Source organism: Pseudonaja textilis, chromosome 5 (assembly GCF_049901715.1).
Source record: "Pseudonaja textilis isolate UNSWEBS1 chromosome 5, rPseTex1.2, whole genome shotgun sequence".
In the NCBI taxonomy this organism is placed as follows: domain Eukaryota; kingdom Metazoa; phylum Chordata; class Lepidosauria; order Squamata; family Elapidae; genus Pseudonaja; species Pseudonaja textilis.
Genome location: NC_141994.1, coordinates 3,836,854 through 3,853,480, shown reverse-complemented (window position 1 = coordinate 3,853,480; position 16,627 = coordinate 3,836,854).

The window sequence follows — 16,627 nt, the reverse complement described above, 5'->3', positions numbered from 1 at the left end:
AAAACTTGCTTGAAGCCTCTTTTTTTAGAACCTCTTGATTGCAATATTTTCCCCTTCAAAGTCACCTGTCCTATTGGTCTTACCAGTCATTTTATTTTATTTTATTTTATTTATTTTGATTTGTCAACCACTTACAAGATAATAGGTATAAGTATATACATAGTTATGAATATATGAAATGGATACATATAAGAAAAATAAAAGAAACAATAGGACAGGGACGGTAGGCTTATGCACACCCCCTAAGTTGTGAAACCATGTGCTTCAGTTAGAATGCCCACAGTATGGCTTTATGGATATATTTAATATTTTCCTCATGCATAATGAGGAGCACAATTCTGGCATGCCCACAGTACAGCCAAGCTGAAGGTCATGGAAGAATGGCTTTCTTATGTTTTTCAGAACCCCAGGTAACTTCAGTGGAAAAAATGAAAGCTAATGCCTACATAGTGTTGCAATACCCAGATGGACAGTCTGGTGATGCTGCTGCTACTTGTTACAACATTCATTCAGAAATGATAGATGTACAAAAATTTAGATGTGAGTTCCATAATAAATTATGCCTTGAACTGGTCTTGTGACTTTATAATCCAAAAGAAGGTAAGATAAAGGTTCTGTCACTAACCCTTCTGACTTTCTCTGACTTTGTATTTCAGAAACAAAATCTTTTCCATCTGATGTTGTATGAAGATATTCACCGAGGACGTTCATATATGTTTTCTGAACTTTTTTAAATCCCATTTTAATATATGGGAGAAGCCAAAACAAAAAAGGAGATCAATAGACAAATTTGATCCCTTAGGAAATGCCCCAATTTGATCCCTTAGGAAAGAAAGACCCTCAGCTCCATTTGGTTTAAGCAAAAGGTTTTTTACTAAGAAATGTTGACTTCAGTAAAGTTGGTTGCGCTCTGGTTTTCCATAAAAGATACAGAAAGATTTCCCCTCATCTCAACCCTCCTTTCATGACCAATCCACCTTTAGCCAATCAGAATTCGCTGAGATCTTTTGGGGGAATCCACATACTTTCTCAGGGTGCCTGGCCTTGGATGCTGGTACAAACGGGTTCTGAGCTTCTCTGGTCTTTATCATCTGTCATTCCCCCCTCCCTATTTCCCAACACTTATACACACAGCTTTATTGTCCATATACTCTCCCCCCACACTAGCCTTTGGTGGCAGAATGCCTATGAGGCACCTAGCCAAGCCAAGCCTAGTCAAGCAGAGATAGCAGCAGAGTCAGATAAGGAGGAGGTTGTGGGAGAGCCCAGGACAGCTTTGGAGCCTTTGGAAGGCTCCGATAAGGAGACAGCATCAGAGACAGAGGCAGAGCAGGGGGTTTCCATTCCTGCCCCAGGTGGGGAGGCAACTGGTTCTAGGGCCTGAGCTGATTGAGGGGGAGGAACAGATGGGGCTCATCCCACATGCGTGAATGCATACAGAGGAAAGGAGAGGACAGCAAAGTGTTAAATATTCATAAAGAGTGGAATCTGACATCAGACTCTACTCACTGGAGGATCTTACTGGCAGGAAAGTTGAAGCCGCTTCAGTTGCTGAACTGTCAGAAAGCTCCAACTTTAAAAAGCCGGGGTCGGCTGCAGTTCAAGGCTTTTTTATGGAATCTTCAATAAAGACTGATAACTACTCCTGAATGTCCTGCCTACTCAAAATAGCTTGAAGTGATCCTCATGAAAACAACTATGGCAGAAGCCACTATTAGGGCTCTGAGGTAATTCTTTGCCACTGGGCTACTCTTGGGCTACTGGACATAGCGGTGTCAGATAATGGGTCCCAATTCATGGCACACCAATTTGAGGTTTTTCTAGCAGGGCAAGAGATCCACCATACCTTGGCAGCACCAGTATATCCAGCAGCCAATGGTCAAGTGGAATGGATAATGAGATTCACAAAGGAAACCCTAGCCAGAAAGGGCCCCGGGGATTGACAGAAAAAGATAGACACGATATTACTGGTACAAGACATCACCCCAGTGCCACCACACATAGGAGCCCAGCAGAATTACTGATGGGCAGGAAATTGAGGTTACCCCAAAGCAGATTACACTCAAACTATAACACAGACACCTTCATGGATTCAACCAGCAAATGCAGGTCCTTCAACATAGGGCAGCTAGTATATGCCCATAACTACACAGGAAAGGCAACAGGAGTGCCAGCACAAAAAGTGGAAAACACAGCCCCCCTGATCTTACCGAGTAGAATTAGAAGATGATAAAATTTGGAGTAGGCACATAGACCAACTCTGAGGATGGCTGGGCCACACCAGAACAGGACAAGAAAACACTACACCAGAAACTTGTCACAGAAATGCAGTACTAGTCCTGACAACTAAAGACATCAAAAAAAAAAAAAAACAACTTGAACTAACCCCCAGGCTAGTCTCAAACCCTTCACAAAATAACTTAGCTTGGGAAGTAGGAGTCCAGTGGGGTACTTCTGAGGCCTCAGCCTGGAGAGCCAGCCATGCCTCAGAGGTACTTCAAAGTGCTTCCACAGGCTGGCTCAGGAGTGGTGGAAGACCTGACCACTCAGACCAACAGTGGCAGAATGAATGAGCTGTGCTGGTCCAGTCGTGCCTATCGAAGGCCTGCCTACTTTACGGGACTATGTCCTAAACACAAGCTCTGATTGGGTAAGCCCTGTCCAAGAAGGGAAGGGTGTTAAATATTCATTGGAGAATCTTACTGGCAGGAAAGTTGAAGCCATGTCAATGGCTGAACTATTGGACAGCTCTGGCTTTAAAAAGCCAGACCCGGCTGCAGTTCAAAGCTTTTTTTATGGGATCTTCAATAAAGACTGATAACTACTTCTGAGTGTCCTGCCTCTTCAATCGACCTGCCTATTTAACACAAAGGAAAGCAATAAGCTGCAATTGCCATTTCAGTTGTTTATGTCCTGTGCTCACGCCACCTTGCCTCTAAGACAGGGTAAAAATATCTTGTTTAGACTGAAACACTTTGCAAGATGTTCAGTCCAGATTGCAGGCTACAATGTCCTTCCATTAGACAATTCCAATTTGATGGTGGTTTTAATATTTTTTAATTTTGTGAGCCATCCAGAGTAATGTATTTGAGATAGGTGTCCACATAAATCAAATAAATAAATACCATTGTTTATGGCTTTCCACCAGGAAACCAGTGACTAATCACTTTTCCTTCTATAAGTAGGGTATACTTGAAGAGAGAGATAAGAAATACTTGTATGTGAATATGTGTTGTTTATATTTATTTAATTCAACAATTTTAAAGCATTAAAGCAGAATTATGCAGGTAAAACAGCTTATTTTTAAACAAATATTTCTTACTTTCTGCCCTCTTTCATTTTGTTTAGATCTGACCTTAACACCAATCCTATAATAGCAGAATGGCTATAACTCTTGCCTTATAAATAGAAATCTTAAACTTTGTAGCAGTGGTGTTCAGGATTACCATTTTTCCAGCCACTCCTAAAAGCCCATCTAGCATAAGAGTTGACAGTGAGGAGGCCCAAAAGCAAATCAGACAGGGTTGTGAGAGGGAAAATGTCCATAGGGAGATTATCTGCTAAATATGTATGAGTTGCCAAGTTAAATATGTCCACTAATGCAAAGGACATGTTTGAAAAAGCACATGATATGCACCATATATGAAAATAGCACCTTTGCTGCCAGATAATTACAGACAATCCATATTCTATGGTACATAAAAATCCAAACCATTATTTCTCTGTACATTCAATAATAATGTGGTATCTAAAGCAATATATACACTTAGCCATTACAAGTTAAGGATAAAAATAACATAGAAAAAGTGCCATTGATAGCCTGTGGAGTACCACAGTGATAGAAAGATTGTAACTATTCACAAAAATGAGATAAATATGAATATCTGTGATAAAAAAAAAAGAGCAGCTGAAGAGAATGCTTCAGTGATTCACTGTGTTTTGAAAACAATAAGCAAAACATTTTTAAAAAAAAACTTTCAAGGAGATGCCTACAAGTCTGTCTGAACTCAGGTCAATCAGCAATGATAAAGACTTAAAACTTTGGTGCTATCAGTTTAAATGAATAAGGTTTCCAAGTAAATGAGAAATATAACTTGGAATAAAATTGGAATATTAGCAAATTGCATTTAATTGTGAGGGTTCTTTACTCTCCAAGGACTGGGCACGCTACACTGTAGCACATCTGTACAAAATACTTTATTGAAACACATGGTTTCCCCAACAACAGGCTATTGCTTTGGTAAACTCTATTCTTCTAGGACTTTGCAAGGTCACATGGATATGTCTTTAATGTTCAGTCCTGTAATACTGTTTTAGTATTCAGTTCAAACAAGACTCTCAAAGTCTTTAACCTACAACCTTTTCTTTTTCTAAATCTTCTTGCATTAGTTAGATGAGGTACTGTTTCAGTGTGATTGCTCCATTTCTAGTTGCTATTGAAGTCCAAACAAAGCTCCAAGCTCCATGCAGGACTCAAACCAAGATATGCTACTCACTGTAGCTGGTAGTCCTGACACTTGAATGAAAGTCCTCTTGCCCGTTTATAAAAACTGCCGACCTGCAGGTGTCATCTCCACTTCCTGCCTGTAGGCCATTTGCTTTTATCTTTCCTGCTGCATACGCCCCTTTCTCTACTCTTACAGAAGCATTTGCTTCTGTAAGCCCAAAAGATGGCTGCTTCTAGATGTCACCACATTCTTGAAGACATCAGGTTGTGACTCAGATAACCAGGCTGCTTGAATGCCTGTTTGGAAGGAATGAATGAAGGCCTGAGGAATGGATGGGTGGGTGAGAGAGCTCTGTGTGACCACAGCTGCTTTCCAAACGAATAGATAGCCACCCCTATTTCAATCCTTCACATTGATGTATGTTATATATGCTACATCTTTAAAAGCAATAGTATTCTGATTGTTCGGGGCAAGTTAACAGAGTCTGTTCAGACATCCAAGCTTTTCAGTTTCCAAGTCATAGATATAAACAGAGGCCATGATGCTGAAAATACAATTTTTTCTCACAGTCACTAAAGTTATATTCCAAATAGGACCCTTAAGACTAGCTATGTTGATTTGTACTGGCATTGCATATTAATATTGTAGAAAGTTGCCAAAACTGGATATAAAGACTTATTTCCATATTTTAAAAAGTGCATTCTGCATCTGTGCCAGATATTCTCTATTTGCTAAACTGTTTTGCTAGATAAATCACAAATCTTTCTTCTGGATGTGTGCTGACCTGCATATCCTGTTGGAAAAACAAAAGCATGCAAATATGTATCCTGTCTGTTCAATTATGACACTGTGCAAGATCTCATTCAAGCTTTTATATGAAGATTTTCAATAGCTACTATTTGCTTTTTGCACAATTATTTGGATCCTAACCGTTATGAATCTTAATCCTGAGCCTATTTTTAATAAGGATTTAGACATAACAGAAGTACATTGCTGCAGAGATGATATAAGGAAACCATATCTCAACAGCATTTATGAAAGATTAAGCCCACCATTGTGCCAGACTTTATAGCATTCATATCTTTATAATGGTCATCACTGTAGCATTAATTGTTAACTGTAACTTGATTTCCATCTAGAAGTTTGTGATATCATCAGTATTTCCAACTATGAAATATTTAGATTATGCTGAAATATTCAACGGAAAAGAAATGACAGTCATCTTATTGTCAAAGAAAAATATTAGGCAAATTAACTAGTAGCATCTGGGTGTATTTAAAGTGCTAAGATTACAGGCAGAAAAAAAATAGAATCGGATTTAAAAGCATTATAGCATTCCCTTGTGCTTGGAGTTTTTTAAGTACCAAAAGAGAAACAGCAAGTCCAGACTAGGAAGGTAACAATTGTTTCAAAAAATCACAAAAAACGCATTGAAAGCTCCCTGCATTGGTCAAAGATGGAGGGAGCATACTTATGGTATTTTAGATTCCAAATTTAAAATATCCCTTATTTGCCATCTTCTTTCATTAGGGAGGGTTAGTATTTCTCTTAGGTCTTCCGCAATGATAATAGAGAACTACAAACAAGTCAGTTTTACGTGCTCTGACTTTAAACGTATTTACCTGGAAATAAGCAGCATCTTATAGAAAACAATTTGAAAATTATAAAAAAATTCTGATCAGATCTCAACTGTAACTGTTAAACAGCTCTTTCTGGATGATCATAGAAGTTAGTGATATGTAACAAAATCCCAATGTTATTATAAAATAAATCAGTTGGATGCAAGCCTATAGAATAGTAAGAAAACCAGAGCAAGCATTTGGTAACATTATAATTTCCACTAAGTTCTCTTCAGACCTAGACTAACAAGACTTTGACTAATTAAAGAAGAAGATAAGCTACAATATGAAAAGAGTGTAAGAGTGGTAAGAAGAGAAAGTTTATGAGGCTGATAAAGGGGTGAGGTAACCAGGAGGATCGCGTTCACATCTAAGGTTTTTGGAATGTATAGAAAGAGAAGATGGTTCCCAAAACCATAACAATCCCAGTGGAAGGAGACATAGAAGCCTATTGAAAGAGTTATATATTGTAAATGGCCTCAGAGTAAATGGAATGCCCCATTTTAAAGACTTTGAGATCTTTGCTAGTAATCTTGTAGCAAAATAAATAATGGATTATTTACATATTAAAGACAGGACCCTATACAGAAACCTTATACACTTCCTGAACATATAGGCAGAGGTTTAGGAGATTTTATATATATATTTTATGGTTGGGCCAGTAACTGGCTTCGGCTTGGCTGCGGGGTTCACAGTCAGCCATCTGCCCAGCTGGCATTTGGGTGTTTTCTCTTGAGTAGTCCTGTGGTGGGGGTTGATATCTAAGTCCATGGCCACTGTCACCTGCGCTGTCATCCAATCCTGGATTCAGTCTGGCACACCTCTGATTGAGCACATCTTCCTCAATGCCTCCTTGAAGTAATAGACAAAGAGCTTTTTGGGTCAACCTTGCAGTCTTCCAGCTACTATTCTAAACTCTCATACCAGCTCTTTAGATGGGCGACTGCATTGTTTTAGTCCCTTAATCTCTGCTTCAGCCTCTTCCTGATTTGCGGGTCTTCGAACCATGCTCTCAAGGATCACACAATCTACTAAATGCCATGAACAACATTTTAACTTCTATCCCATTGAACACACTATGTGAAACAAACCAACTAATGTACAGCACAGCCATTGTTATATAACTGCAGAATTGGGTTATAAAATGCCCCCAAAAAAAAACCCACTGAAACACCAAAGTGGAAAATTCAACTTGAAAATAAAATTAAAAAAACTATGAATTGGTCAGCAATTTGAAATACTTGAAAGAAGGAAAACTAAAGAATGAAAAGCTGAAAAATAGTTTATGCAAAAAGTAGTAGGAAAAAACAATAACAGAAATCATGGAAGAACTAAAATAATGTGTAATAGCAACAGCAAAGAAAATAGAAAGATATGAAGAACGAATAAAACAATATTGTGAAAATGTCCAGTTCAGAAGAAACCAACACCTCTTCTACCAGTTACTTGATGAAAATCGAGTGCAAACTAATGTTCACCCATATAAAGAAAAAAACTTTAAAGTTTTGGAAAGAATTATGAGAAAAACCCAGTGGAACACAAGAAAACTGCCCCCTGGATCAAAGATATTAAAAAATGAGCAATGTGAAACAAAATGGAGAATATTGTAATAACAACTGACATGGTTGCAAAACAAGTAAAGAAGGTCAAGAATTGGAGTGCACCTGGCCTAGATGAACTGCATGGATACTTGCTAAAACCACCCGACCAGCCTTCATCATGCTTGACCACTCAATTTGATGAAATGCTTCAAAATGCAACAAGCAAAGAATAGTTAACAGCTGGCCAAACATACTTTATAATGAAAGAGCCAAAAAAGGTCACAGAACCAAGCAACTACTGTCCAATTACTTGTCTGCCAACAATGTTCAAACTTTTTATAAGAATACTGGCAAATTCAGTATTCAGTCATCTGATGGAAAACAGTTTATATCCAGTAGAACAAAAAGGAAATTATAAAAAAATCAAGAAGAACAAAAGATCAGACTTTCATTGACAAAATGGTATTTAAAAATGCAAAACAAAGAAAAACAAATTTAAATATGGTGTGAATTGATTACAAGAAGGCATTTGATTCATTACTCCACAGCTGGATTAATGCCTATTAATGAAAAACTTTGGAATCAGCAAAAATAATTGTACATTTTTGAAATCAAATATGCAAAAATGGACAACAGTTCTAACAGCAAATGGGGAGAACATTGGTGAAGTCAACATCAGACAAGGAATCATCCAAGGGGACTCACTTTTGTCACTAGTGTTCAGCATTGCATTAATTCCATTGACAACAATCCAAGAAACACAAAACTGGGATACCAAATCGCAAGCCAACATAGCAAGATAAATCATCTATTATACATGGATGACTTTAAAATGTATGTGAAAAGTCCCACTGAACTTAAATCAATACTCAGAACAGTTCAGCTGTTAGGCAGTGACATCAAACTGAACTTGGACTTGAAAAATGTGCTATATTATCAATGCAGTGAGGAAAAATGGAAAAAAATAGAAGGAATAGAACTGGGAAATGGAAGCACAGTGAAAGCAATAGCAAAGGATAACGGTTACAAATGCCTAGGCATATTGGAAACAGATAACATCTTGAATGGAAAAATCAGAGTCAACACAAAAGGAATACATCAGGAGGGTCTGCAAAATATTAAAATAAAAACTGAATGCTGGAAACATAATTAAACCATTAATACATGGGCAGTTCCAGTGATGGGGTACCCAGCTGGAATCATCAACTGGACTTCGTCTCAACTGGAAAATTTTGACCAGAAAATGCGCAAACTTTTTTTAAAAAATATATGTTTTATTAATACATTTTCCTTTTATATCACATAAAAATTCCATATCAGTCTAAACAGTGTATTATCTGGACATAATTAGTTTTAAGTAGAAATACAATGTTAATCAACCTAACTCATAATAGTAAACATAATAAACATATTAGTAATAATTGCAAAACAGTAATACAATTAGTTTATCCATCTTGCAAAATTTTTGATACAATTATTATTGAAATTACAATTTATTATCTTTTAGATCTTATTAAATTCTAATCTCTGGTTCTATTAGTTAACCATTGATAAAACAAGTCCCATGTCAAGAACTATTCTGCTTCTTGTCTTTTAAGTGTTAATCTATCCATCTCAGCACATTCTAATATTTTTATAATATTTTCATCTGTAGGGATCTCTTCATTTTTCCATTGCTGTACGAACACAATTCATGCTGTTGTTAGTACATGTAAAATTAAACATGTTTTCCACTTGTCATATTGATCTGATAATATATCCAACAAAAATATCTCTGGTTTCAAATCTATATGTTGTTTTATCATTTTTTCTAACCAAGTATGTATTTTAGTCCAATATTTTTTTGCCTTTAAGCATGTCCACCACATATGGTAATATGAACCTGATATCTGATTACACTTCCAATATTTATAAAACATTTTATATAAGTTCTCCTTATAGGCCATTGACTTTGTTAATTTACAAATTCTATCACAGTTTCTGCCATTTCTCTAATTCTATTGAATAGCCAACAATTTTAGCCCATGTTATCATAGTTTCTTTCACTTGGCATAATGATGCTCCAATCTCTATAGGGGAGCCATAACAACAAATCACACTGAAGTGAAAAGTGAGTTGGCAGAGGTGAAAGAAAAAAATACAAAATATGGATGAAAGACTAGGGAATTTTCAACAAATGATAGCAAAAAAATGAGCAAAGGATTCAGATAATAGAAGAAAAATCAGAGCAAAGAGAGAAAAAATGGAGGAAATGAATCAAAGGCTTACACAGGAAAATAAAGTATTGGAGGAAAATGTGATTTCACTGTAAATGGGAAAAGGTGATTATTTTCTGAGATTTCAAAACATAAAAGAGGAAAAAGAAGACCTACCCAATATGACAGAATTGCTGGCAAATGCCCTACAAATTACAAAACAGGAAATGCAGGCAGAAATCAATGAAATAGTTTGAATACATACAAGCTACATGAAAAGACACAATCTCCCAAGAAAAGTTCATGTCAGATTCATCAAAAAGATGATAAGAGTTGGAATACTCAAAAAAGCAAGAGATGAACCACTGCAATATAAAGGCAAGGAAATTGTGATGTTGAAACAGGTGCCAAGAAGAGTAAGAAACCCAAGGAGACAATATCAATTTCTGACAGGCCAGTTGTTTAAATACAATGTAAATTTCAGATGGTTGATACCAGAGGGAATTCTAGTAACCTGGAATGAAAAAGGACATAGAATCAGCCCATTAGACAAAGCATATAAATTTTATGAATATAGATTTGGCATCACCGAAGAACAGGAAGGGAGAAAGGGAACAGAATGTAAAGGTCAAAGAAAATCAATACATGAGGAAAAGACTATATGGGGAGAAGAAAGTGAGGCTGAGAAAATAGAACGAGCAGAGTGAGAAGGAACAAAAGCAAAGGAACAGAGAGAATTAAGACCAACTAGGACAACACGACCTATATGAGAAGATGGAAGAATTAAAGATGTTATCAGTTAATATAAATGGATTCACCAAACTTGAATTCACCAAAGAAAAGGGAAAAAAAACCTTTCACAAAACTACAAAAACTAAAGCTTGTTTACAAGAAGTTCATATAAAAAAAACAACATAGTAAGATTCTAGAATACCCCCAAATTGGAAAAGTATATTTTTCATTAGCACAACAAAAGAAAAGAAGGTGGTTATATATATAAAGGAAACAATAAATGCTAAGCAAATTTATACAGGTGAAGAAGGAACAATATTGATGGACGAAGTAACAATAAATAAAAAAAAGTATTGTTGATAGCAATATATCTGCCAAATAACAAACAAGAAGAATTTTACAAAATATATTAAATAGGAAAATAACTGAAATGGACCATAAGAACATTAATATATAAGGAGATTTTAATGCAACAGTGGATATAAAATTGGACTATAAAAGCAGGAAAATAGGCAAAAAGGCAAGGAAAACACTACCAATGACTTTTTTAAAAATGACAGATGGATAAATGGAGAGAAATGAATTTAGATAAAAGTCAATCTATTCAGATAGACATCAATCATGGTCACAAATTGATATGATATGGCTGACACTGGAATTAAGAACAAATATACACTGCTCAAAAAAATAAAGGGAACACAAAAATAAGACATCCTAGATCTGAATGAATGAAATATTCTTATTAAATACTTTGTTCATTACATAGTTGAACATGCTGACAACAAAATCACACAAAAATTATCAATGGAAATCAAATTTAGCAACCCATGGAGATCTGGATTTAGAGTTACACTCAAAATTAAAGTGGAAAAAAACACTACAGGCTGATCCAACTTTGATGTAATGTCCTTAAAACAAGTCAAAATGAGGCTCAGTAGTGTGTGTGGCCTCCACATGCCTGTATGACCTCCCTACAATGCCTGGGCATGATTCTGATGAAGTGGCAGATGGTCTCTTGAGGGGTCTCCTCCCACACCTGGACTAAAGCACTTTCCAACTCGTGGACAGTCTGTGGGGCAACGTGGCAATGGTGGATGGAGCGAGACATGATGTCCCAGATGTGCTCAATTGGATTCAGGTCTGGGGAACGGGTGGGCCAGTCCATAGCATCAATGCCTTCATCTTGCAGGAACTGCTGACACACTCCAGCCACATGAGGTCTAGCATTATTGTGCGTTAGGAGGAACCCAGGGCCAAATGCACCAACATATGGTCTCACAAGGGGTCTGAGGATCTTATCTCAGTACCTAATGGCAGTCAGGCTATCTCTGGAGAGGACATTGAGGGCTGGGCAGCCCCCTAAAGAAATGCCACCCCACACCATTACTGACTCACTGCCAAACCAGTCATGCTGGAAGATGTTGCAGGCAGCAGAACATTCTCCATGGCATCTCCAGACCCTGTCACATTTGTCACATGTGCTCAGTGTGAACCTGCTTTCATCTGTGAAGAGCACAGGGTGCCAGTGATGAATTTGTCAATCTTGGTGTTCTCTGGCAAATGCCAAACATCCTGCACAGTGTTGGGCTGTAAGTACAACCCCCACCTGTGGATGTTGGGCCCTCATACCACTCTCATGAAGTCTGTTTCTGACTGTTTGAGCAGCCACATGCACATTTGTGACCCACTGGAGGTCATTTTGCAGGGCTCTGGCAGTGCTCCTCCTGTCCCTCCTTGCACAAAGGTGGAGGTAGCGGTCCTGATGCTGGGTTGTTGCCCTCCTACGGCCTCCTCCATGTCTCCTGGTAGCGCTTCCATCCTCTGGACACTACGCTGACAGACACAGCAAACCTTCTTGCCACAGCTCGCATTGATGTGCCATCCTAGATGAGCTGCACTACCTGAGCCACTTGTGTGGGTTGTAGACTCCGTCTCATGCTACCACTAGAGTGACAGCACCACCAGAATTCAAAAGTGTCCAAACCATCAGCCAGAAAGCATAGGAACTGAGAAGTGGTCTGTGGTCACCACCTGCAGAATCACTCCTTTATTGGGGATGTCTTGCTAACTGCCTATGCTTTCCACCTGTTGCCTATTCCATTTGCACAATAGCATGTGAAATTGATTGTCAATCAGTGTTGCTACCTAAGTGGACAGTTTGATTTCAAAGAAGTGTGATTTACTTGGAGTTACATTGTGTTGTTTAAGTGTTCCCTTTATTTTTTTGAGCAGTGTACAAGAGATAGAAATTGAAACAAACCCATGGGGAGTCCATAACTCAATAAAAATAAAATGGAGAGACTAAAGGAAAAAAAAGAGATGGCTGTTGAATCAAACAATACTAAAAGTTAAAGAATTTATTCAGATAATGGAAAAAGAAATGGATTTTTTTAAGGACAACAGAAAAAAAGAGATTTCACTACAAAATGTATGAGATACAGAAAAAGCATACATTTGGGGATTAGTTATAACCTATACAGTAAAAAAGAACAATGAAAAGAGACAAACGCAAAAGAGATTGGCAGAAGAACATAAAAGATTGGAAATAGATTTACAGAAAGAACCATAAAAAAGAAATTTAAAAAAGCAAATAGAGTTAATAAAATACAAACTCAGCTTAATGGAAACAAAAGAATTAGCACAAAAGATTAAAGGAGCAAAACAAAATTACTTTGAAAATGCCAATAAACCAGGAAGATGGTTAACTTATAAGTTGAAATGATTTGAATTCTTTATTGTTGTTGTACATATATACACAGTATATATACAACGAAATTCACGTAACACCCAGAGACAGACTCAACATGCACACACACATGACAATCCCCAAACATCTCCGCCCCCCGCCAAAATTCCCCGCCTCCTAAAAACACACAAGCATCCACACAACAGACCAAGTAATACTGTCCAAAAGCTCACTGATAGTGGTCCTTAAGTTCATTGTTTATCTGGGATAAAAACTATTCAGAAAATGTGTGGTCCGGATTTTAATTGTTCTATATCTTCTGCCAGAAGGCAACATTTCATAAAGATTTTAAGCAGGATGGGAAGAGTCTCTGAGAAGGTTGTGCAACTTCCTCAAACAGCGAGATGCAAAGATGTCATCCAGGGCTGGTAGCTGGAGCCCAATGATATTCTGGGCAGTTTTAATTATTCTCTGTTGAGCTTTTTTGTCCGCTTTTTTGTCCCATACCATACAAGAACGCCGTATGTCAGGACACTCTCAATGGTGCTGCAGTAATAGGACAGAAGTAGACACTGAGATAGATTTATCTTCCTGAGCATTGTCAGGAAGTATAGCCTCTTCTGTGCCTTCTTCACAAGCATGTTAGCATTCATAGGGAAAAGAGAAAGAAGTTAATAGTTTGTCACTATCAAAATGAAAGCAAAAAGAAAATAATTCAGAACTATTATGAAAAATTATATAAGAGAAAGTGTCAGAAGAAAAAATAAAATAATATTTGGAGAAAGCTGAACTACCCAGGCACCTGAAATAGTGAAGGGTATGTTAAATGAAAAGATAACAATGCTGTGATCAATAACAGAGGCGATCAAAAGACAAAAAATAATAAAACACCAGGAGCAGATGGACTGCTGGCAGAACTTTATAAATGCCTACAAGACACTTTAGGTATTTCACTGTTGGAAGTTTACAATGAAGTATTGTTGGAGGCTAAGATACAAGTACATGAAGGGAAGCAAATATAACTTTAATACCAAAAGAAGAATTGGATAGTAAACAGATAAAAAACTACAGACCAATGCAGACTATAAGATATATGCTTCAATAATTGCAGAAAGATTAAAAAGATTCCTGAATGATTTTATACACCCAGATCAGAATGAATTTTTACCAAAAAGGCAAATTAAAAATGATATGAGAATTATCGTGAATACATTGGAGTATTATGAAGTACATTCCGAAAAACAAATGGCATTGATATTTTTAGATGCACAGAAAGCATTTGATTATGTAAATTGGCAATACGTGTTATTACAATGAAAGTATATGGCTTTTCCTTGGCAGCTTTCCTTGGTTATCTAATAACTCATTATATAACTTACCATTTTTTTTATATCCAATCTGTTTGGGTGGATCATGGCCTCCATAGTTCACAGCCAGTGGGGTATCTTCATATAATGTTTCTTTTGGATTTTCATCCAAATCTGAATAAGCAAATCTCTTATCTGATGTCTATAGAAGTAAGAATGTACCTTACTCCTTTTTTCCCCAGAAAATGCATGCCAGCCTATTTGGAGGTCATGACCTTCTAAAATTAAAATTCTCTTATCTTTTAAATTTACCCAATCCTTTATCCAATTTAATGCCGCTGCCTCTTAGTAGATTTCCACTCTGGTAGACAAAAACCACCTCTGCTCCTGCTATTCTGTAGTATCTTCAGTTTAATACGTGGTTTCTTGCCCAACCAGAATTTGGTTGTTATTTTATTTAGTTCTTTGAAGAACTTTTTATCTAATTTTATTGGAATCATTTGAAATAAATATAATAATTTGGGCAAGATATTCATTTTTATTACTGCAATTTTTCCCAATAATGACAGTTGTAGAGTCTCCCATGATTCTAAATCTTTTTTTATTTGTTTTACTAATTTATTATAATTATCTTCTTTAATTGAAGAACATATTTCTAGAGGATAGCCATATTCCTAGGTATGTCACCCTTTTTCAATCTGTAATCCCATTTTTCTTTAAAATTCTTTTTTCTGATTTGCAGTACAATTTTTAACTATCATTTTAGTTTTATCCTTATTAATTTTGAGTCCAGCCACCTCCCCAAATTTTTCTATTTCTTGCAACAACATATGTCCAGTATTTAGTGGGTCTTCTACAATAAATACTAAGTCGTCCTCAAATGCTTGGACATTATACTCTTCTTTCCTAATTTTAATCTCCTTTATTTCTGAGTTCCATCTGGTTTGGGCTGGTAACATTTCTAAAGACAGGATAAATAGCAGAGGTGATAGTACACACCCTTGCCTCACTCCCTTGACTATCTTAAAATCATCTGTGCAATCCCCATTTAATAGGACACTTGCTTTTTGTCTAGAATATATTGCCTGTAGTGTTTTTTCAATATTCGTTCCAAATTTTATTTTTTAAATTTGTTGTAGCATAAATTGCCAATTAAGGTTATCAAAAGCTTTTTGTGCATCTAAAAATATTAGCACCGCTTGCTTTTCAGGATGGGCTTCATAGTACTCAATAGCATTTAACTCTGTTCTTGTGTTGTCCCTTATCAGTTTATTTGATAAAAACCATTCTGATCGGGGTATATAATTTCACTCAATATTGGTTTCATCCTTTCTGCTAATATCGTCATAAATATTTTATAATCAGCATTCAACAATGAAGTTAGTCTATAATTCTGAATTAGTTGCTGATCGGTACCTTCTTTCGGGATTAGGGTGAGATATGCCTCAGACTAGGAATCTGACTTCTAATAATGCCTCATTATATAGTTCCAATATTATTGGTTCCAAAATTTCATACATATTTTTATATAACTCACTGGGGAGACCATCCAGTCCTGGAGTTTTATTATTTTTTTGTTTTTGAATTGCTTTCTTCAATTCTGCTATTATTTCTTTATTTAATATCTCTCTCCTTTCTTCTGAAATTGGAGTTAAACCATTTTCCTCTAAATATTCGTTATACTCTCCCCCACAATTTCTTCCTGTTTATACAGTTCCCCAAATAACTTTGCACATTTTTTTTCTCTTTCATCTGGTGGCATACATTCCCTTTCTCATTCTTTAGTTGCTGTATCAACCTTTTTTCCTTCTCTATTTTCAGCTTATAGGACAACCATCTACCAACTTATTTGTGAATTTTTAAAAAATTGCATTAAAAATTTTAAATTTCATGCCCTTTGTTCTTGTATCAAATTTAATTTATGTCTAGCAAGGTTCATTTTCCTCTTTGCTTCCACATTAAGATCTTTTTGAAGTTCGCACTCATGTTTTTTTTATCTTTCCCTGAAATTCATTTTGTTGTTTCCATTTCTCCTTCTTTTTCTTAGCTGTATAAACTATTGTAATCCCTCTCACATATGCCTTGGTGGTGTTCCTTAT